The 26,062-nt window shown below is 33.6% G+C and overlaps 1 pseudogene; it reads left to right on the forward strand.

The window, feature by feature from the left end:
• The first annotated feature begins 332 nt into the window (after positions 1-332).
• Positions 333-18,044, forward strand: LOC141679712 (cycloartenol synthase-like; annotated as a pseudogene).
• Positions 18,045-26,062: the final 8,018 nt, after the last annotated feature.

The following is a 26,062-nucleotide window of genomic DNA, read 5'->3' on the forward strand; positions in this document are numbered from 1 at the left end:
TTATTACTTTCTTCTCTAATTTGTTATTTTCTTCTTGTTCGGGTATGTTGCTCTACTGATGAATTATTTGCAGGTAAGCGATAAGTTGCTCCACTTCTTATTCTTTGGATTTACTCTCCAATCAATTTTCCCCATCATATAATATCGTGGTAAATGTAATTTTTCCCTATAGGATACAACTATTAACCATGTAAAGTAGGCGAGGCTACTGGGTGATGGCTTTGGTTCTACTAGATGATGGCTTTAAAGGCCATATACAAAAGATTTATCAGAGGACAAAGGAACTGCAATATTGAAAAGAGCTTTGGGATTTCACTCAGCTCTCTAGGCCCATGACGGACACTGACAGCGTGATTATGGAGGTCCTATATTTTTCTTGCCTGGTCTTGTAAGTTTATAATTTATTCCAACTCCCTTTACCGTTGTTTAACTGGATTATATTACCAAATTAGAGAAATAAAAATATAAACTTGGATCAGCACACGTTTATAGAACATTCAGTAAAGGTTCATGATATTCTGTTACTCCTTTCTTTGATATTTAGTAGTTTCTAATTTATCAGGTTATAACTCTATCAATAATGGGGCACTTAATACAATCATATCAGTAGAATATAAACGTGAAATGTGTCAGCATCTTTACAATCATCAGGCAAGTACACTTTTATGATGAAATTAAGTTATTATGTTAACTCATATTTTAACCAGAGTTTTTTGCTGGTTGTTGCTCAAAATAAATATCATGTGATTTCAGAACAGTGATGGTAGGCGGGGTTTGCAGATTGAGGGTCCAAATACTATGTTTGGTATTATTATGTGCTATGTAAGTTTGAGACTGCTTGGGGAAGGAGCTAATGACGGACAAGGGGCAATAGAAGGCGTCAATGGATCTTGGAGCATGGTGGTGCCACTTCAGTATCAACATGGGGAAAATGTGGCTCTCAGTTTAGAAGCACTAGAACTTGATTAATGATATTTCGTATTTCTTCAGGTAAAAAAAAAATTAGTTTTTATATTTTCTGTTATGGTGACAGATTCTTGGTGTCTACGAGTGGTCTGGAAATAATCCTTTGCAGTAGGAGATATGGATGTTACCTTATATTCTACCTACTCATCTAGGTCTGATTCCTTAATCTACTGTTAATGAGACTGCGTAGCTTTATGAACAACTACGTGATAACTCAACACGAGAACAACACTAGAACATGACAGGTTAATAATACTATGACTACACAAGAAATCAGAAGAAATGAAGACACGACTAATACAAAGAATCAAAGGAATAGAAGAAAACTTGAAGTCTGTTTATAGGTCACTGAAAGAAGCTCATTAATATGTTCATGCCTCAGTGAAGAATAAAGGTTAAAGACATTCAGGGTTTCAGAAATGATGAAGATTCAGTGTATAAGTGCTACCAGAAGATTTCAGTGTATTGGCATTGATTGAAGATGGACAGTGTTCGAAGCATAGGAATCTGAAGAATTGAAGACAAGGTATAGATATAGGTTAAAGAAGACAGCTGCAGTCTTGAAGTTATACTCACTAACAGGAGTTCATTTATATGTTCAAGCGTCGGTAAAGAACAATGAATGAAGTATTCAAGACCGTAGTAGCAATGAAGACGTTGTCTAAAGTACCAAAAAGGATTCCGGTGAAAGTACATTTGTTTATTGACAGTCAGTATTTGAAGCGATAAAGTTGTTGTAAGCTTAACAATGTAATCAAGGATATAATACGAAGACCTGAATTGGGGTTAGTCGTCTGTGAACCAGACCAGTTGCACTAGGCGTCAACAGCTCGTGAAAGGAATCTGTGTATTATTTATAGAATAATTGTTAAGTTGAAGAACGTACTTGGATTGGACATTTATCTGTTAAAGTACGAGAAGAGGTGCGCAAGGTATACAGCTAAACAGCTAGAGGGAGTGGCTTAGTTCAAAGTTTAATTGTTAAATTAAATAAATTTATTTAATGGATTAAAATATAATTTATTTAATAAATTTAAAATGATTTATTCTATAAACTTTAGATAAGTTTATTTTATCAATCTAAATTAGTTTATTTATATAAGTTATATTTAAGTTTATTTTATAAATTAATTCAGTTACAATTTAAACTTAAATAAAAGAAAAGAAAAAGAAAAAGAAAAGAAAAATAAAAAAAGGAAAAAGAAAACAAGAAAAGAAAACAAAAATAAAACAAAAAAAGGAAAAATGAAAATGAATAAAAAAATAAGAAAAGGAAATCAAATGAAGGTAGCAAGTTAGCAACCTAGTATATTCATTTGATTTATGTACTTAAATCACTACAAGGTCGCATGTTGGTTGTTTTGGTCGCAAGTTAGACTCCTTGTATCCTCTTGGTCGTCTAGTTAACTCTCAGCAATACTTTATTGATTGATTCAATTATTTTATGTGGTAAGTAAACAACCACGTATTTAATATTGAATATAAGTCTACACAGAGAAGCAGAAGCATTCAACATTTATGGATTAGTTTTGTTCATCTTCTCTCCCAAAAAGAGCTGAAGATTTGCAGCAAAGAGATACAGAGGAGATATACACACAAATCCATATCAGTTATACTTCTCACCGGAGTAATGTTATAATGCCCGATTTAACTCTTGTATATTCTTAAGGGCATTATAATCGCTACCCGGTAATTAAATCCTTGAACAAACAAAAACTGGATCATTGTATAGGGTTTACTTTGTTGATATTTGTAGAAGTTAGGAACTTTGTTGTTCATAGATTGTAGTCGGTTAATTTATTTATCGGAGTGTAACAACACCCCTCGCGGATTTATATATAAATATATATTTCCTCGAATATCTTGTATTCCTCGTTTTATTGTTCCAAACAATATTCATCTCAAGAACACGAAACCACTAACTGAGCACTAAATTTTATATCCACAAAATATTCGAAAGAATTTTTAAATTTAGTGATTATCGTATTCAACCCCCCTTCTACGATAATTCTGGACCTAACAATTGGTATCAGAGCTGACTGATGGATACACAAATCAGGATCCTCAAATAAATTTATTTTATTAATTTGAATTTACATAATTTATTTTATAAATTTAATTTAGGAAATTTATTCTATTAATTTAATTTAAATAAGTTTATTATTTAAACTTGAATAAGTTTATTTTATAAACTTAATTTAAATAAATTTATTTTATAAATTTGATTTAAATTAATTTATTATTTAAATTATTGTAAATAAAAAATTTTAATTTAATTTATTTTTCGGATATTTTTGCTGCCAGAATAAAGGAAATTGGTTGCCATTTTTTTTTGTTTTGCTGTTCACTTCGGCAGATCACAGATTTATTAAACTGCCATTTTTGTATATCAAGTGAACAAGGAGAGGAGCAAATCAAATGCGCGGCAAAATAACATCACTCAACTGCGGGACCCATTCCAGTTTTTAGGAGTCGCAAGTTATGAAAACGAGCCGCAAGTTAATCCTTAAATTAGTTGCCAGTTAGTCCTCGAATATTAATCGCCAGTTAGACCAAGTGTGGAGGTCGCATGTTGAGGTTAGCAAAGTAAAAATGTTAGTCGCCAGTTGCTACTTAAGAATTTCTGTAGCCCTATTTTTTTATTTCTGACTTACTTATTTTTTTAGAAATTTTAAAATTCTTATATTTAAATTTTTCTAAGATAATAATTTAAGTTTTATTTAATTTTTAAGAAAATTTGAAATTCTTGAAAATTAGATTTTACGTAAATATTTAGTTTTGATTAATTTATTTTTTAAGAAAATTAAAAATTTTGGAAATTTAATTTTTTTCTTAAATATTAAAATTAAGGGTTCAGAAGGTATTAGTAAACTCGAGATTCCTCCGAGCTCTAAAAGATATTTTTAATCTTTCGAAGAAAACAAAGACCATGTGCTATTCAGACGGAAAATTCCCGAACATGGAAATTAAAGATAATAATTTTCTCACTCCAATTAAATGATTTCAGGACCTACAGAAGATAATTGTGGAACTTCCTCAAAGGCTTACTCCATAGGATACCACCGGGTTTTCAGACGCAGGAAAGGAATAAAATTTGTACGGGTACAAGTTTTCTCGAAGATTTTAAGACAACTCTATGATTCCAGATTATACAGTCACACAGTGGTTTATACCAATGCTACATTTATCCGGGAATCAATGAGATTATATAGGCAGGAATTGTGGAGGTCAGAGAGAATAATGGGGACAAACAAATATCTCAGTTACATGCATTAAAGTTGGAACCTCGGGACATAATGTAAGAGTTACTGATAGATGAATCAGAGGAAGCTCAGGTAGAAGTATTTGAGGGACTGGACATTAGGGCAGTATTTCACATGTCAGGGAAGTTTAGTCGCATCAGATTCACAAGGAGTACATAAGCTATATCCAAGGATCAATCATATCTATTCTGAAGCAGAGACTTTTACAGATTCGGTTCAAGAGGTAATTATTAGACTGAGATTGAAACAGGAACAAGATTTGATAGCTACAGTTATGACAAGATATATATGTCAAGTAACTATCAGGGGTTTTGCTACATAGGACAAGAAACTTGACAAAGAAGGATGAGTAGGGTTTCAGTTGAAGAGTTGTGACAAAGGTGGAATGTTTTCTTAGGAAAGCAGCCAGTCAAAACTTATAGTGCACGGGAAAGAGTTGGGATGGATCAAATGAGGAGAAGGAAGATCATGAATATCTTGCTTCTATAGCAATCTCCGAAGATGGTCCAACTCACATATCTCAGGTTTCAATTTCTTGAACCACTGCAATATTTTGCTCTTAATATTTAATGCATGATAAGATCTTAGTGTTTAAATGTTTAACACTCGCATAAGCATGATAGCATCACACCTAGATAATGGTGAACTAGTTCACTAGATTATTTTTCTGGTAACTAGGACTGATGTTTAACTTGTGCATGTTACGTTAAATGATCTTAGATATGTGTTTGAATATTTGTTGAACATGATTAATTGCTTTAGTGAGATATATGTTTTCCAACACTTAAGACCTTTGTTTATGCTTACTCTCTGTATCCTATTATAATAAGATTTATTCATTTGATTTGAATTTTTTGTTAAGATGTATTAGTTTATAATTGGATTGAGACAGCTAGATGAGATTTGTTAACATGATTTGACTAGATAGAATTAGTGATTTACTTGTTAATTATGTTTGTTCCATATCATGCCTATATTCATTAATTCTTATATGTAATGTTTCTAAATGAATGCCATATATTCTTAATACAAAGCTTGTTTATTTTAATACCATAAATGTATCTCTTAGGACTTGCATTAATTGTAAAAAAAAGCATGTTTATGATTACAATAGGGCAAAGACTGCTAGTCCTTCTTATGTAAGGCTGAAACTATTTTTCCCTAGCCTAGAGACAAATTTGTCAAGGGTATTAAAATGGAGAAAATGGTCAGTCAAAGATAAGAATTAGCATGATAAGGGCGCATCTGTTGTTATCTCTGTTAATAGTAAAATCTATAATCCATCTAGACCCAAACTGATAAGTTCGGTACCAAGAAATGTTAATCCATTTGTGAGTGCAGGACATATAATGTTAATTAATTCATTTGTATTCTTGATAATTGATACTCAAGGCATATGATCAAAGAAAAAGCCTCACAATCAAATGTGATTGACATATACTATTCCGTCAATAATCTTTGGAGATGGCAGTAACGGTTTTCATCACGGGACAAGCTATACAGGAAAAGGGATGTCATCTTGGATTCAACAATTGCTATCACTGATAACAACTAATCATTGGAGTCACTGATAACAATTGAAGCATCTTTCTTGCTGAAGAATCAAGGAACAAATCCTCTTATCAAATGGTTCTGCATCAAAGGAAAAAATGTCAATTCAATGAAGGATTAGTGTCTCATATAAAGAAGGAAGGTTGAGAAGCTTGCTCTTTTCAAGAGTAAGGAAAGGATATGCTCGTAGCTAAACTGGAATCTCAGGGAAGTTGAAGTCAATGGTATCTACTGTAAAGCTGCATCCGACAAAATTTTAGCTATGGCATTAGAAGCTCTCACCCTTGAACATCAACTCGGGGAATTCTTTTGTAAAAAGGGATTAGTGAGAGGAATGCCTCATCTGAAATTCAGAAGAATGACAAATGTGATGCATGTCCGGAAGGGAAGTCAAAGACAATATCACATCAATGTAAAGATATACCTTAGTGATGATTGATGGCTACTGTTAACACAAAGTTGTTGTTCGTGCGTTCTCAAGACAAGGCATCACAGATGGTGATTGATCATATCAAAGAAGATCAAGCTGGTAGCAACTGTAACAAAAATGATTTTGTGAACAGATAATGGGACTGAATTGAAGAAGCTGTTCTGATTAATATCTGTAACATCAAGAATATTCTGAGACATATCCAGCACTAGGAACTCCGTGTCAGAATGGAGTGGTACAAAGAAAGAACCGGAACTTGATTAAAGCTACAAGGACAATATCAAGCTAATCAAGACTTTCTAAATACCAAAGGGCTGGAGCAGTCAAAATAGTTTGTAACAAGTAAGATCAAGTTTTGATCATGATGTATACATGAAGACCACTAATGAGTTAATGGCCAACAGAAGCAAACACTGGATAACCTGAAAGTGTTTAGACAAAATGTTCTGTAGAAGCAAATAATGAAATGTTTTTAGTTGTTTGAAGATCTTAGCATTTGAAGCTAAGACTTGTAAGGATATTCTTCATGGCTACTCAGTGGAGTCTACTACCTACATGGCATTTATGGTTGATCAACAAAAGATGATTAAAAGTCTAAGTGCACAGTACAACAACGCAATGCTTCAAGCTGTTAAAGGTGAAATTAATGGTATTGATAACTCATATCCAAGAAGTGGAATGGTAGTAGATAACACAACTCATTACTTCAATGAAGCCAGTCAGTAAGGATAAGGATTTTTGGGAAATCCCAGCAACATCTTAGGGGGGAGCAATAGAAGGATCAGCTAGTCAGACACAATACCACAGTGAAAATCAAGAAGAAACTACAAGAACATATCTGCTGAGACAAAGGGTTTGATGTCAATATTATTCCCATAGTCTAGTTCATAAGTGATCCAGATGGTGGAGTAATGATTAGCAGGGCTACTGAGTATGAATGAGTATTTCTGTAGTTTTCTATCTGAAGAAGAAACTAAGAAAGTTACAGAAGCTCTGATAGATCCGTATTAATTGGGTGATTACAAAGCAAGATGAACTCAATCAGTCAGCAAGCAGATTGTAGGGAAGCTGGTATCCAAACCAAATGAAAATTTTGTAATTGGTACAAGGATAACTAGAAGTCAAACTGGATGACAATGGCATTGTTACGAGGGACATGCCAAACTGGATGCTAGGTTATTAACAGGAAGCAGTATCTGACAGAAAGCACCAGTGATGAGACTTGAGGATATTACGACATATTAGGCACCTGTTGCACATTCTACCTGGAATCGAACTCTGGTAAGTGTGAACAAGTGTACTCCTGGTTGGTGAGTCAAAAAAAGTAGTCAATGCACAACAATCCATGGACTTTACAGTTGCAGATCTATTGGACTTTATCTATCTCTTCTTCACAAGCTCACTTCAGGTTGGTATGAACTAGTATACTACTCAAGAATTCGTCAAGGACATGGTATGACACTCTAACTCAAGTTACAGTTAATTATGAACGAGTAGAGTCATCATATTAATAACTCTCTTATCGTTAGGCACAAACATATTATTTTATATGTGCAGTGATATAATGATAATGTTATATGTTGGTCTACTAACAAAAACTTATGCAAGATTATTTGCTAAGTAATTGCAGAGTAGGTATGAAGGAGCGTGTTGGAAAGGTTGCAATTTTATTTGGAATTACTACAAGCATGCTAAAAGAATATTTCTTTTAGGAGCACAAGTAAACCAAAAGAATGATGGCAATACAAGTAAGTTAATGATCTTTTGAAGATGCAAAATTTGGAAGATTCTGAACATGCCAAGACTAGTTACCAACAGAAACCACTAAAGCTTGATCAATGCAACTCAGGTAAAATGACAAGCTATAGAGGTATGACAAACTCATTCTATTACTCATATGCAAATAGACAACATGTAATGTTCTCAAGATGCCAATGTGCAAGGTTCCAAGTGGATCCTAGAGAATCCAATCTTATAGCTATTAACAAAATTATTAGATATCTTAAGGGACTATCAACTCTTGGAGTAAAGCACCCTAAAGATATTGTGCTTAACATGTTTGGCTATATAAATATAGATTACGCAGGTTGTAAGAAAGATATGAGAAGCATCTCTGAAGTTGTCAACTTAGGTGACAGGAGAAACATCTCGGGAAGCTGTCAACTTCGTGGAAGAAGATTGATTTCTTGTTATGATAAGAAACAATTTCAAATCCAACAACTCTGTGGAACACTCTATGACAAAACACCTTGACACCAGGTATCATTTATTTCGAGAACATGTCTTTTAGTCAAAGAGTCACTTACAGAAACACTTATTAAATCACTTGTTAAAGTTAATTTTCAAGACTGGTTTGTATGTGTGGGATACCATTCATTGCATATTAGTTGGAAATCCTATCTGTAAGGAATTCTTTATATAATTTCACAAGTATTAAATCTTCAATATTTAAAGGACTTGGGAATTTATCAGTAATCCAGTACCTCGTACTTAGTGCTACTATCTTGATTATCATGATTACAATGTCATATATATTTATGGAAATTAAGTATTATAACATTAAGTTTGAATTTTATTTTAATTGATTAAATTATAACTGTAAACAATTCAACTATATTAGTCTCATAATTTAAATTATATTAAAATAATATGCAACATAGTTATTTGTATCATGTACGAATAATTGTGGTACTTTTAGTATTAGCGATATTATTTAGAATTTTTGTTCTAATTAATCAATGCTTATTTCTTAAATCACTAATATTGAAAGTTGAAGTATTTTCTAAGTTATGTGTATAAAACTCTCAATATTTTATATGCTTAGAAAGTATTTCTAAAATTACTAATTATCCAGAGAGTGATTACAATGTGTATAACTCATATATTCTATGGGTGATTATTCAAGGATAATTATAAATATTTAAGTGCTAGTATCTAATTCATAGATATTTAGTATTTATTTTGGGTAGTTTGGATTATGGAAATTGAAGCAATTCAATGATTTTATTTGTTCCATAATTCAAACTAACTTAAAATAAATAAGCACCATGATTGATTATAACTAAATTTGTCAACAATTGATATCTAGTATTAGGGGTGTACACAACCCGATCAAACCGACCAAACCGATCCGAACCGACCTTATTTCGGCCGATCCAAACCGATTTTTTTCAACCCGACACATATTTGGGTTGAAAAAATGTCAACCCGATTTAATTGGGTTGGATATGGGTTTCAATATTTTTAAACTGATCCAATCCAACCCGATTAAAAAAATACTTACACGTTAATTTATTAATTTTATAACTTTGAATATTTTCAGGCCTAGTAGATAGGCTCATTTATTTGTAGTTTATAACATCTATCCTCAATGTTTAAAGAATATGCCACTGTTTTCGTTTATCGAGTTCAATGTTTAAAGAATGTTTAAAGGCTAAGTATTGTATTATCACTCTCTTTTGGATGTTTAAGCCATATATGACATGGATTATTAAACTATTTTCAAGTGTTTTAGGCTTTGAGACTTTCTGCTTTATTATATAATTATTAATATTAGTTTTGAATTTTTACTAAACCGATCAAACCGAGCCAAACCAAAGTATTACAAATTGGTTTGGGTTATAAATTTAACTGGTTCAGTTTGGGTTGAAATTTTGAAAACCCGAATTAATTGGGTTGGGTTGATAAATTCGCCCAACCCGCCCAACCCGATCCGTGTACACCCCTATCTAGTATATGATTGTAACTCATATGTTATAAGTTAATTATGAGATTTTGGTTTTAGTGAATTTAGCAATGTTTACATCTCAAGAATTCACTGAAATCATAATTGTAGCATGATTAGTTGTGTGCTAATTCTTGACTTATATCAGTTAATGATACTTAGTTAAGAGTTTAACTATAAACTAATTTTAAAGTATTAGTATTTGTGACATTACTTAGAACTCCTCTAAGTAGTCAATGTTTATTCTCGATCACTTATACTAATATACAAAGTGTGAAACTCTTTATTAAAGTACAACTATGGTTATTGTGTTTGATGCTTTTTTTGAAGTAATCATATGTTGTTCACTTAGATTAATTTTCATACTTTTTTGCAAATTACTAAACACTTTGATAATAGATGCAATACTCAATGGATCAAAGTATATAGAACTTAGAATATTTTTCTAAGATTGCAAACAAGACAATATTGGTTAATATTGCTTTATTTATCGAACCAGTATTGTTTGAGATATTACAATTGTTAGGAGTTAGCAATTGTATGATATATAAAATTGAATCCTAATCTCTATTTGATAGATAATTGGTATTTAATTCATTAATATCTTATCATAATATATTTGAATTATGATGTTATACAATCCCATGTCCAATCAGTTTCATGATTTAAATTATATTAAAATAAGATGCACCATAATTATTGGTATCTAAAATACTTGACAAGTATCAATCAATGATATATTGTTAATATTTTGTTGCAGATAATTGTGAGATTTTAAGTTGTAGTGAATTTATATACTTTGCTATATCTGAAAGATTCACTACAATTTGAAACCAGCAGCATAGTCATTCTTATTAAGATTATTTATCAATAAACAATGTTGTTGATAATAATTTTATAAAGATAGATTATGGAGCTTTTGACATGAATGAGAATTGCTTAGACTTTACCCTAAGTGATCAATGCTTTTACAAAAAAACTCATTCATATTGAAAGACAAAGTCTTTCTTTCTCTTCTTAATACTACTAGGTCATCAGTCTGTGTCTTATCAAATCATTTATCTTTTTAGGCATAAAAACAGACTTGTGCACTCGAACAGTTTTAGGAGAAAATCAAACTTCTTTCTACATTGGTGATTGCTTATTTCATTAAAATCTTTTAAAATCGCTATTATACATCATTTATCTCAAAAGATCAAATACATAATTTTCATTCATTATAGATCTTAAATGCATTTTATCTCTATATTTCCATATGTTCTGTGATAGAGATTCAGCCTCCAATGGCCTTATTTTATTTGATAGTCATGAGGTTGAAAACCCACAACTTCTATCCCAGACTGTAAAGACAAACACAGAAACAGAACCAACCAACACTCTCTTACCACTAAAATGAAGTATGAATGAGCGTGAGGGAGAAAGTGCCTTAGTGCACCATATAAGGAAGGTTCTGAAGTCAAACCAGCAGCTCTGTCTCCTACAAAGTTGAGATATATTAAAATTGAGGCAACTGCTAGCCCCCATACATCTTCTCAAAAAAATGTAATGGCTGAAAAGGCACAAAAACAGTTACTAGATTCATCCTCTCAACAGGGTGCGTCTATTGAAATTCTCTTGTCGGCCAGGGTATCCAATGTAGTGTCACCATCTCAAACATAAACAATTCTTGATGCACAAGGAAATGTTACACATACAAAGGATGAGTTGACGGAAACAAGAGTTTCGACCATTTTACGGTCATATTCGATTGTTCAAGGTTCTTTAATAGGCCAATTACCTTTACAGGTGTTAGGAGAGGATACTGATCCAATAGCTATATGTCAGTGGTCAGTGTCTACCTCCCCAGGCTTGAATCCCCTGGATGCATTTGCGGATAGTGGATCCAACATAGGTGCAGATCAGCAACTTGTTGATAATGATTCAGATTTACCTGATGAGTCTCAAGGAAAAGTCTTCACAGACATTAGAAGGGAACTTTGATCTTATGCTAAATTCTTTGGATCATTGTTTACCTTCCCAGAGTTCAAATATGGAACCCTAAAAGGGAAATTAGCAACTTGTAGATTATGACTCAGATTCATCTGACGAGTCTAACAAGGATGGGGATTTGCGAACTCCCACTGCACCACCTGTGACCTCCTTAAGGATGGCTAAGGTGATTTTCCTTGCAGGTACAACTGGATTTTGGAGCTATGAGAGGAGTGATACACTTGTGAAAATGAGTGTAAACATGAGTGGAGAGAAGAGTGAAACACATGTGAGGTACACGAAACAGAATCACACACTCACAGTGAGGAAGAAAGAGAAACATCATATCCCATTCCCTATCCCTAAACATGGTTCTTGATACTTCGGGTCTCGAATTTGTTTATGATTGGAACCTAACTCTTAGGGACCTAATATTTACAGATTGGATTAGAATACTTCGGGACCTAACAAGTTCGGGACATAATAATTGGTAACAATTGGTGATCTCACATTTGGTAGGTATAAGGAGTTGGGAAGTTTAGTGAACATGATGATCAACAGTGAAGTCATTCTTGCAACATTTAAAGGGAAATGGTTGATCAAACTATGACTTGTTATTTCTTTTCCAACCAAGTCAAATATGAGAACTCCTTCAGACAATAGCATACATTCCTTTTCTTAGAAGGAGATAAAAGCTTAAGTAATAGTTTGGAGGATTCCTCAACTAAGGGGGAGAAATAGCAGGAAGAGGGAAAAAAGTAAAGTATATAACCACAACACCATTGTTGTTTGTAACTACGAATCCTATTGTACTGGAGAGGTGGTAAACACGAAGGTGATTTCCTAGTTATCAGAAGAAGTGGTTTGGTTCATCACTGTTCTTCATAAGGGGAAAAGCTGTTTTCCAAAAGGGGAGTACCATTGGTTTTTATCTGCGGATCTTATTGTACGAGAGAGGTGGTAAATGAAGGTGATCTCATTTAAGCAGTTGATTTTCATAGGGGAGAAGTAAGAGAGACTTGCGCTTCTCAATAGGAAATGTGGTTGTACAAAAGATGCTGCTGATGATTACTTCAAGACTGAAAAGTATTATTTGGTAGAGATTTAAAGAACCAAGGAAATGAAGATGAAACTATTTGAAGATCATTTTAGTTTTAGAGGAAGAAGCATCTTTCATTTCAGTTACTCAAGAAATATGGAAATGCAGTATTTGATCCAGAAAACCAGTAGCATTATTTACAAGTCCTGGTACTTTACTTTTTCAAAGCTGTTAGTTGGTCATCCTCTCTATTTAATTTGTTTGTTAGGTTTAACAATCAAATAGGGGGAGATTGTTGGTGAGGCTGCGTAGCTGTATGAGCAGTTACGTGATAACTCAACACGAGAACAACACTAGAACATGACAGGTTAATAATACTATGACTACACAAGAAATCAGAAGAAATGAAGACAAGTCAAATACAAAGAATCAAAGGATTAGAAGAAAGCTTGAAGTCTGTTTATAGATAAGTTTATTTTATAAATCTAAATTAGTTTATTTATATAAGTTATATTTAAGTTTATTTTATTAATTAATTTAGTTACAATTTAAACTTAAATAAAAGAAAAGAAAAGAAAAAGAAAAAAAAAGGAAAAAAAGGAAAAAGAAAAAGAGAAAACAAAACAAAAAGAAAACAAAAAAAGGAAAACGAAAATGAATAAAAAAACAATAAAAGGAAATCAAATGAAGGTCGGAAGTTAGCAACCTTGTATATTTATTTGATATATGTACTTAAATCACTACAAGGTCGCAGGTTGCTTGTTTTGGTCGCAAGTTAGACTCCTTGTATCCTCTTGGTCGACTAGTTAACTCTCAACAACACTTTATTGATTGATTCAATTATTTTATGTGGTAAGTAAACAACCACATATTTCATATTGTATATAAGTCTACACAGAGAAGCAGAAGCATTCAACATTTTTAGATTAGTTCTGTTCATCTTCTCTCCCAAAAAGAGCTGAAGATTTGCAGCAAAGAGATACAGAGGAGATATACACATAAATCCGTATCAGTTATACTTCTCACCGGAGTAATGTTATAATACCCGATTTAACTCTTGTATATTCTTAGGGGCATTATAATCGTTACCCGATAAATAAATCCTTAGACAAACAAAAGCTAGATCATTGTATAGGGTTTAATTTGTTGATCTTTGTAGAAGCTAGGAACTTTGTTGTTCTTAGATTGTAGCCGGTTAATTTATTTACTGGAGTGTAGCAACACCCCTCGCGGATTTATATATGAATATATATTTCCCCGAATATCTTGTGTTCCTCATTTTGTTGTTCCAAACACTATTCACCTCAAGAACACGAAACCATTAACCGAGCACTAAATTTTATATCCACAAAAGATTTGAAAGAATTTTTTAATTTAGTGATTATCGTATTCAACCCTCTTAAGTGGCATTTATGTCCACTTAGAATGCTTCATAAAGGCTTGAATTGGTGTTTTGTACTTGAGTTGTTTATGTTTTTGATACGTTGTTGTAGTGTCTTGCATTTCAGGCATAGATATAGGAATGAGGAGATTTAGCATTGTTTTGGTGCTAAATTGGTGTTAGAAAGGTGCCTCGGAAGATTGATCGTTGAATGCCATCAAAAACCAGCAAATAAAACAGAAAAATAAAGATTTTCCAGAAGCTTAGCGCGCCCGCGCTGTGATAGCGCGCGCTCGCGCCGAGTCGAATTCTGAGATTCCTGATTTGATTAGAATATTGATATGCCGGACTTCTGGATTGATTGAGCTGCTGTATAAAGACCTTTTAAAGACGTTTTTCATAACATAGACTAAGGAGAAGATGGTGAGAAGACCTAGGAGCACAAATACAATGAAGGAGAAGAAAATCTTGTTTTTATTTGTGATTTTTTAATTGAGTTGTAATCTTGAATGATAGTTTTCTTATTCGTTGAACCTATTAATCTTGATTACGTACTTTTGATTATTATTCAGTTTTATAAAGACTTATTTTATTATACCATGCTTTCATCGGAACCCACGGTGAAGATGAGTTCGGTTATGAACTAATCGTTATCGTGGGGTTCTAACGGATTTACTTATAGATTTCAATAGTTAATTTGTTTCGATACCTAAGTGTGTGGTGATTGTATGATATCCTAGTATTGGTTGTGCTTATTCATCTTATGAGCATCGCGAACCTATAAGATAGCGTGTTAATCTCTATTGAAGTGACAGTGAATTTAGAGGTTTGGAACTTGCCATGCTAGCATAGGTTCATGTATTTGTTATGCATGATTCATTGGTAATTTTAACCATCTTACTTGTCCTGTGTAATCATGATAGATAACTTGCGCTTTAAACCTCTATGTTATGAAATTTTGTAGACATATAGGGTCTCAACATACTTGGTGTCTATTCAGCTTATATCTCTTTTGTGGATGTCTGGTAGTAGGGTATTCGTACAACGAAAGTTGGCGTTTACTAATTTCATGTTATCTGATTAGTTGTCATCACCATTGCACGTTAAGGTTAAGAACAAAGGCTATTGAATGAAGTAGTAATGAAGTTAGATTCCCATGTTTGTGTCATATAAGTAATTGAACCTCAATTCTCGTAGTTATTGTTATTTAGTATAATCTCTTAGTTAATCGTAGTTATAAACAATCTCAACTTGTTGTCATCTTAGCATTGAATAATAACCTTACCATCGTTGCATAAGTACACATTCTTAAATTAGTCTAAACCGGTCTCTGTGGGAATGAACTAGAAATAATTCTATATTACTTGCGAATGCGTATACTTACATGAATATTAGCACGTGTTTTCATCCTAACAAACCCCCTTTCTACGATAATTCAGGACCTAACATCTACATTTGGCTTTAGCAACTAAATCATGTTAAAAACCTTTAAGTAAAGCCTTGAAACTGGTGTTTCACTTTTTTCCAAGAGTCATATTAATTCAGAATTTTTACTACAACCAAGAACCCCATATTGCTACACTTGGCTAAACTTGTTTCATAATTCTTTTAGGCTCTATCAATGCTACACTTTTCTGTCCAATTATAATAATATTATTTTTCCCTTCTTCTGCAGGAAGAATTTGGTCTCCCTGTAGAGTGGTTCATCTGCCTATGTCATACTTACATGGGAGGATGTTTGTTCGTCCCATTACACCAATAATGCTAGCTTTGAGAAAAGAGATTTTTAACATACCATATTTTGAAATAGATTGGAATCAAGCACGCTCCTTATGTGCAAAGGTGTGTAAATACTACTGAATGCACATTAAGTAATCACCTGAACTACTGTTATGGAAAATATACATTATGAGGATGAGAATACTAGGTATATATGTTTAGGGCCTATTAACAAGGTCAGTGTGCATTTCTTGATGCTACTGTTTTTGTATTTTCACTGTAAATTCCTATATTCAATAGTTTGTGACAAGTTTATTTTATGATCCTGTAAACGCTATTTTGGACTAACCTTAAGCGTTACTTTTTAACAGATGCTTCAAGATAATAAGTAGGTTAATTCATATTACCTACTTCTTAATTTTTTTTCTTGAATAATTTGTTACCCAAGTGTTAAACATGATATGCTATTGGGCGGAAGATCCAAATTATGAGGCTTTCAAGCTACACCTTCCATGAATCTACAACTATTTATGGCTTGCTGAGGATGACATGAAAATGCAGGTTTTTGAACTTATGATTTTACTATCTATAACATTCATAAGCCTCCCAAGGCTAGCTTTTACTGAACTTAAGCAAGTATCAATCTCTAGAGTGACAACTAAAATTTGTCTTACTGCCTCCAAATGTCATTACACATGATTGAAATATTTCATTTGTCTACTTTCGTTCGATAAAAACCATGAGAAATGAATGGTTCTAGCATATGTTTATAAGAGGAAATTGAAGAAGGAGAACTAAATTAAACCATTCGTATTCAGACTGTGTTTATAAACCAAGCCTTATTCAATTATAAGGTTCCTGAATATCTCTTGCAATCTAATTATTTATTTACCAAATGATTCTGATGCATGATTAACATACTGAAAAACATGATTTTTTCTATTTTTTTCCTTTTTTCCAATATGAGTGTGCCAAGGAACAGATGATATCAATTTGACAATCTGAGATTAATTAATTAGAGATTAAGTGAAGTTAAAATATGTGTGGAATTGTAAAGGTGTCAATAATATATCTCAAGTTTTCATAGTGAAAATAGTTAAGTAGCTAAACATGTTGAAGATTCATAGTTTAATAGAAAATCTTTAGGCATACATACTGATCACTTGCAGGGAAGGGCTTTTGAACTATAATATATAACTTGCATTTGTTGAGCACTTGATCTATATTTTGCCATTTTTTCTATATAAATTCCACTACTGGTAATTTTGGACATAGATGAACATCTAGCTTTCTTATCAAGAAGATTTTCCAAGCTCAAATTCAAAAAGAATTTTGGAGCAACCAAGCCAAATAGAAATATGGTGAATAAATCAAAATTCAAGTGTTTCAAATGTGGCTTGAGAGGTCATTTTGCAAATGAATGCAGAATGCCTGATTCTAAGAAAATAAAGTTTGAGCCTGTGGATTATAAAAAGAAATATTTTGATTTGCTCAAATAAAAGTAAAGGGGTTTCCTTACTCAAGAAAATGACTAGGGAGCTGATGGGGTAGATGAAGATGAAGAAACAAGATATGTCAATTCAGCTCTAATGGCCATATAAGATGAAGCAGAGGTTAGTTCTTCAAGCAATCAGGTAATCACTATTAATCTAACACACCTTTCTAAAGATGAGTGTAATGATGCTATAAATGACAGGTCAACAAAATTATATCATTTGCGTGTTACACTTAAATCACTCACTAAATAAAACATAAAAATTAAAGATAATAATCTATTTTTAAGTGAGAGGAATATTGTGTTAGAAACTCAATTTGTTAAGTTTGAGAAAATGAAGATAGAGCATAAGATTGCAAAAGATGAATTGAATGAATCTTTGAAGAAAGAGGAAATTTTTAGAATGACGGTTAAACGAGAGCAAGAGGTAATCAAGGCTTGGAAGTCATCAAAAAATGTACATGCCCAAATTGCTAAAGTTCAAGGAATAGAATCATTCTGTGAATAAGCCTGGAAAAAGCGCAAGGAGAAACTGGATCCTGAGTTGGTAGAAGGATTATAAACGGATGTGGAATCGACGGATGATGAAGTTTATTCGTCGAAAGCTAAAAAGGATTTTCCGTCGAAAGATAAGGAACAACATTCGTCGATAGAAAAGAAGCCTATTAGCATAGCCAAGATAGCTAAGCTAAATGAGAAATATGGATCAGTTTTCAAGCACTTTGTTACAGGAGAATCAAGTCAAGTCAAGGAGAACAAAAGAGTGAATGTGGGGCATCTGTCCATGAAGCAACTGAATGACATGTTAGAGAAAATTGAGGTCAAGGCAGACACCAAAAGGAAAAATAACAAGAATCGGAAAGTAGGAATTAACAAACATAACAACTACACACCTGATAAATATCAACCTAGAAAAATCTATGTTAAGTGTGGTATTGTTAATCATTTGTCTATTAATTGAAAATCTGCTATGCCTGCACCCATGTCTGCACATCCCTCATTTCCCAATATGCCCATAATGCCCATGAATGTTATGCCTGCACAGAATTTGAATGCACAATTTGCTAATATGCCATTTGCATAAAATCCTTACTATGCTGCATTCAATATGACTCAAATGCCATTTAGCATGCCATACCGGAATAACATGTTTGCACATAATATGCCATTCGACGTTAACCAACCCGTACATGATAATTCTGCAATTATGATAATTCGATAAAGCTTCAACATAATCAACAGTTTTTATATTAACTGATAAAAACTGATTACAAACGTACTCTCTCGAAAGGATGAACAAATATCCTTGAGAGCTGCTAGGTTATGTGAAAGATATAACAATGTCACAATGCATATAGCATGAACCTAATCTGTGCTTTATATAGAGCACAACTACACAATGTATAAGGAATCCTGTTCTATTAACAACAAGGAAACCTATACAATACTTCTGAGATAAAGTCCTTCACCGCCTTGAGTTTCTATTTCCTTTTCCTTATCGAAGATCAACTGATGTGACAAATACTGATTACATCATCCTTTGACATCATCATCCATCGATATCATTATCCGTCGATATCATCATCCGTTGATGTCATCATCATCCGTTGCTATAAGTTCTGATGTGAACTTCTGATAGTTTCTGCTTAATATCATCAATTGCTCCTAACAATCTCCCCCAACTTGTTCATTATAAAAATATGGACAAGTTCCAATTGATGATTTCAAAACTATCTAAATGCAGGAATCAAGTATACATATTCAATCTTGCTTCGGTGAATATTACAATTTACTCTTCCTCCTGAATTGCTTCTTTAACTTGAGCAGTGTCAGCGGTTAACTTCAGTTCATCAGCCCAATCAACTCCATAAATCTTATTTCTTTGGTGAGCTTGGCTGATTTCTTCTTCTTCACATTTTTCTTCAATATCATAAGCTTGAAATACTGTATAGATTGGATCTATCAACATTTGAGATTTAGTTTCCTTAGATATTATTTTCTTCTTTGCAACAACTTTGGCTTTAGACTTTGAAATCTTTGACTTCTCTCCTATCTTCTCTTTTCCTTTAAGCTTCTTGTCAGCTGTTACAGTAACTTATGATCTGAGATCTTCTTCCTGAATGATTTCCCTTATAACTATACCTCTGGTTGGTCTGTTAGAAGGATTATCTTCATAAAGTACATGAGAAATAACAGCAATATTAGCATTTGCTATCTTCATGAAATTCTTGAAGTCTTCCCCAATTTGCCTTAGCTGTTCAAGATCAACTCCAGGATTTTTTCTTACAAATATTCTTCTACTCACCTCAGAGTCAAATATTTAAATCTTTGGATCCTTGTAGAACAGAGTTGTCTTTCTTCCTTTAACTTTCAGAGTTTGAAGATATTGACTTGCTTCAACACCAGCTTCTACCTCTAGAATACCTAGGTCTTCATCAGAAGCAGTTGTGACTTGTGAAGATTTTTACATTTTTGTAATCACGGTCAAATCTTCTACTCTTCTTTTATTCCTCTTACTCTCTCCACCTTGTCTAGATTGAAATATAGTGATTGCTTTTGATGAACCACTAACTCCAACTAGCTCTTCACCTCTCCTCCTTTTACTTTCCTTCTGTCCCCCCTTATTACCTCTATCAGGATTTTCATCATCAGTATTTGTCAATGTCAGCTGCTTGCATTTAGATTTAAGAATTTTCTCCCCCTTTTGGCATCATCACCAATCAGTAGAGAAAGAATCAGCTCCATTAAATTCTGTACTTCTGTAAGTTGATCGGACATTTGAACTTGTTTAACTTCCAGTCTAGCTTGACTAGCTTCAATTGCATTTTGTCTAACAAATATTGGTGCAATTTGTTTCTGAATTTCCTGATAAGTAGTCAGCCTTGAAGCAATCAATGATTCTTTGATCTGATTGATTTGAAAAGTGGTTGCTTCTTGAGCTGTATGTAAGGATCTGATAACCAAAGTTGATGTTTTTAGATGATTCTGCATATCGGGATTCTTAATCTTCTGTTCTGATGTTTCCATATGTGCAACAACTTTTATTCTGGAAATAGGATATGTATCATCTTTCCATTTAGCATTCCAGAGATTATCAAAATAATCATGTTCCTTCTTAGCATCCAACTCTTTCATTTTCTGTTGTCTTACATGTATAGGCATATCTTCAGGGAATAAAATATCATCCTCAGGATCTATAAGAGCATTAGAAATATTAGCTTCTTCACCATCATTAGATTCTTCAATAACAACTGGATTTTGTACTATTTACTGAACTTCATCACCAGCTTCAGCATGTGGAATGGAATTAAAAATTGGTGCAGTATGTGATCCAACAGCTTTAGAAGCTTCCATACCCGCAGCAGTTAACTCCACATCTTCAAGAATTGTAGATAAATGAACTAGAGCTTCAAAATTTTCTTCAAGAACCTCAGTTCCTGTAGAATACTGTGGTGACCCTGAAATGGATAAAACTTTGTGAATGGACTGTTGTGCTTCTTCATCTTCAGGAACAATATAGATTACTTCAGGTGGTGGAATAGTAGAGTAAATGGACTATTTTTCTGCAAAAAAAGGGATTGTTTCATGTGGTGGAATAGTAGAATGTATGGACTACAAGAAAATATCAATACTTAGACTTTCAGGGAGATTAACAACACTTGGTACATCAAAGTTTATTTGAGGTTCAACAGACTGTTGTTCAACATCTATTTCTTTAGTACTTTGTGCACCTACAAACATATAAAAGTAAAACTTAATCTTTCTATTCTTTTAAAGTAGTCTCACTACTCCTCACACCACACATCTCATGACTTTTAATAGTCAGAGCTTTCTCACAAGGATTACTAAATCCGATCTCTCATCTACCTCTCCTTTTGCCAGGAAGGATCCAGCCTCTCTTAAATTCTATTTTTCTCTCAATCTTTTCACACATCTCACAGAAAAAGGCTTAAAAAAATTGTCCTACAGAAATAAGAGGTGGCTAAAGATGGGTGATCTATGGTCATACAACTAGAGGTAGTCCTTAAATAAGGTCTAGAAGTAATCATACCAACAAGATTTATATCATAAAAAATAAATGCTGAAAAGACTGAATCAGTATTTAGAATAAATGCTGATAAGGTAATAACAATATTTATACCTTGTGAATACACAATTAAGCTCACAGTTGATACTGTGGTTATGACAGTTGTTGTTCATCAATAATGAGAACCTCCATTTGAATTGGAGAGGATTTGATCAGGTCACTGTCATGTACCATGATCTCAAACCTTGTTCTTTTTGCAAAGAACTAAAACTCGAATGTGTTTATTGAAAGCTATCACAGAGTCTTCATTAAAAACTGATAAAACCTCTGTGTCGCTGTTAGTATCATTAAGATCTACCTCAGCAAGTAGTATCTAACTAACTAAATGTTGTTTCTGAGTGGTGAACACAATTCAAGAATTATGTCATTTGATTTTTGGCAACATTTGAGAAAAAGATTCAAGTGTTTCAATGGTGAGAAGAAATTTAAGATATAAGATGTGTAATGTTAAGAAATGAGTGTGAACAACTTTCTTTATGAGAAAAAAAACTTTCAAAGAATTTGGATAGAATGCAACACTCAAAGATTATAATTCTTGTGAACTCAGAAATAAATCTTTCATAAATTCCTTCTTTAAAAATAGTTACTTTTTGTAGTGTGCTTAATCTGTACTAAAGTGATCACATAAACTTAAACATAGATTAGTTTATTCACATGCACTATTAAAAACATCTGAAGTTAAGCATGCAGTACTGATTTGGATATCAATAGTTAAAAGCATTCAAGCACACACAAGATAGTAAACAAGTAATCATTCGCTTAAAGAATCAAAGAAGGAAAAAACATTTTCATTAATCATTAAGAAGTAAAGTACAAGATTTCATAGAATTTTAAACATAAAATCCTAATACAATCTAACTATAACGACTCGTGTATTTTTATTTTATTTCTAATATTTGGAAGTGTAATAAAGGTTTAAGTAAATAAATAAAATGTGTGTATTGGTTTTGGCAGCAGTTATGGATTGTTATTTAATTATTTATGATTGTTGTTATATGAGATTGAATTGTGTGATTTATTAATGAGATATATGATTTTATTTTTTTGCTTATAAAAGTGATTTTGTTGAAGTTTTAATTCCATAAATATTTGGATTGTCTTTAAAACTGGTTTTCTAATTTTCTAATTTCAATAATTACTTTTAGGACTTTATAAAATTGAGAAATCAATATTTTATTAATTATTTACCCTTAAATGATTTTCTGAGTGTGTTTATCTGTAAAATCCATATTTAATTCAGGAATTCTTTAAAAAACATAAAACTTATAATTTATTAAGTTTGTATTATTCAGAGAATTTTAAAATTATTTTGGGAATTTTTGGGAATCGTTTCACCCGCGTGTCGTCTCGTTATTTGTTAAAAAGCGGGTATAAAGCGTACCTCGAAAGTGTTTTTAAAATTTCGATACTTATATTTTTATTAACTTCAGGATATCTAAAATATTTTTAGACTATTATCGTGATTTTTCGAAATTGTTTTAAGGATGTCTCGGTTCGCTAATTTCAAACTCGGGATAAAAATTCAGGTCCCCGGGTATTTCGGGACACGTGTTAACAACTTATAATAAGAAGTTAACATGTATCCTTTTTACAGGACACGTGTTGGCTGCAGTTTGTTTCTCTTTTGTTTCCATTTCAGTCTCTCTCTCTCTCTCTCGGTCTAATCTCTTATCTCTCTCTATATCTCTCCCCTCTCTATTCCCCATATCCCTCCTTTGTTTTTCCTCGCGTGTTCCGACTGTTCTTCCCTGTTTTCCTCCGTTCCCGTTCCAGTTGCTTTGGTCTCCCCGCCGCCGCAATTTTCCGGTGAGCTTGATAGTTCTGATCAGTCTTGTTGGATTATGTCTATATATATATTGTTTCTATATATATGTGTGTGTGTGTAATTTGTGTGTGTGTGTGATGTGTGCGTGCGTGTGTGCTGTGTTGTGTTAGTGGTGTGGCTGGGGCGGTACGTGGCCGCGTGCTTGCTCCCCTGTCTTCTGTGATGTTATTGTGGACTGGTTCTTTGGGCTTGTGCTGATTTCCCTGTTGGGCCTTGCTGTTGGGCCTTGCTGTTGATTTTGGTTTTGGGCTCTTGGTTGAGCCTGTGCGTGCAGTTGGACTTGGTTGTTGCAATTTTAATTCTTATTCTTTTTCTGCAGGAATTATTGAGTAAAATTCGTGATATTATTAATTCGCGTGGGAAAATACTTAATAATAAATCGGTGGAATTTATTTGGATACCCGAATATTTCGGGCACCAATAAATTTTGCAGTCGTACCGCGATGACTCATTACGAGCGGACGATGGACGGTGATGATGTTCAGAGTCCTAAATTTTATAAGTAAATAAAATGATTATGTAAAATATTTTTCGGACTTAAATAATTAATTTTGATTGGTGTTGGGATGTACGTTGTATAAATGGTGAAGTAATATTGGGGATTGTTTTGATTATTGACGTCGATCGTAATCGACGGGTAGTTTTATAAACAAATAAGATGCTAACAAAATTTCCTAAAAATATATTGTAAATGTACATAATTATATTCTACGTGTTACCCCTAATAATATTCCGACTACGTGACTATGTGATTACGGGTTTATGTGTATAATAATAATACGAGTCGGGTTATCGGATTGAGTTGTTAGAATTTGAGGATATCAAGCATGTCGGTGTAACTGATTAGGGTATTCTGTATTTGTAGATTCCGAGCAAGTTTTCCCAGGATTAAAGTCAACGTGAAAGCTACTTAGGGTTTTGTAAAGCGTTGCAAGGCAAGTACCCCTGACCATTCTTTTATGGTTCAGTGCATATGAATAGTTAAAGGTTTTACTTTCATAATGGAACAGAAACGTTTTAAGTTACGTATCCCCCGTATTTGAAATGTTGTTCAAAATTATGTTTTGGGGAAAAGTAACTTCTAAAAATATTTATCTCTAAACGTGATTTAAATGAAAAGAGGATTTGAATAGTGTGCTGTGACAGAATTGATTTTGAAAAAGAGATAGGTAAAAGTGATTTTTGAAAACTGGATAAAATGATCAGATATGGGATACGTTGGGGCCAGAGTAGGCCTATTGATGTGGCGTAAGAGGCTAATTCGGTTGCGCGCACTGTATAACCGATTAGTCCAGCAGGTCAGAGACCTAGCTAGTCTCTGAGTTCTGGAACAGGTAAATGAGATGGCAGTTGGAGCCATAAATAAGATGGCAGTTGGAGCCGTCTGGTGTTGATAGCCTGATCGGCTGTCTTCACATATCCATTACGTATCTGATTGGGTTTTGTAATTCCCGTAAGGGTACAAATAGTTGATACAGTAATTTTATAAGTGTGACTAGCATGCTAAAATTGGACTCTGGTCTTTTTACAGCACACTACTATGTTATTTTGATGAAGCATGCTAGTTAGTGATATCCAGCTTTGTCTGATTTTTGTTGCATAATGTTGATATCATGATTACAGTTCTGTTCCTATCATTGTTACATTACTATTTTATTCTATTATTCATATTTTGGTACTACTGAGCGATTATGCTCACCCTTGCAAACTGTTATGTATATCTCGCAGATGCCTAGAAGATCAGTCAGACCGACCTATGTTCCTGCCCCTACTGGACCCGGCTCCTCTAAGGTAGTTTGTATCAGGCCATGAGGTCTGAGGAGTTGCTGAATAAAGTTAGAGTGTGTTAGATGTTGAATAAAGAGTTTGTAGTATTGAGAACCTGAATTATACTTGAACCTGGATCGGATCTTGGTTCGGGGTCAAGTTAGTATATTTTAATAATAATTCTGTTGTTTATATTTTTGGTAATTATGTTTAGTGATGTCAACTCCTGACCCCGGGGTTGAGGCCGTCACAGTTGGTATCAGAGCTACAGGTTCAAGTCCCTGATTCAGGTTAGGGATTGTGTCGAGTAGGTGATAACGTGAGTTTTTAAGTGTGAGTCAGCAACTCATATTGAGGAGCAAACCTTTAGAGTCAGTCGAGGGTTCCGACGGCGTTACCCTGGCATCTATTAAATGTTTTGATAGAATTGCCTTGACCTGGTTGTGTCTTGCTTGTATATTTATTGTATTGGCAGTGGCCGATTGCCATTTCGAGTTCTCCATCTCGGGAGAATCCTTCTGATTCAGATAGCTCAGATTCTGAGAGACCCCCTGATTCTGTTACTGAGGAGACCCCTATGCCTCCTCCCCCTGTCCCTTCCTTTGTGTCGAGAGACATCCCTGGATCTGGTCCTCGTCCCCGTTGGGTACGTAGGTTTGTGTTTGCTGTCAGGGATTTCCCTCCCGGCTGCGGTCCCAATTCTTCCAAGATGAGACCTCCGGTACCTCCTGCGGCCCCTAGTGGTACTTCTTCACCGATCCCTTACCATGTCCATAGGGCTGTGAATACTTCCTTTATCACAGATCAGAGTCCGGAGTTTGCTGCTCAGTTGGACCAGGTACCTATT

Source organism: Apium graveolens, chromosome 8, assembly GCF_009905375.1.
Source record: "Apium graveolens cultivar Ventura chromosome 8, ASM990537v1, whole genome shotgun sequence".
Lineage (NCBI taxonomy): Eukaryota > Viridiplantae > Streptophyta > Magnoliopsida > Apiales > Apiaceae > Apium > Apium graveolens.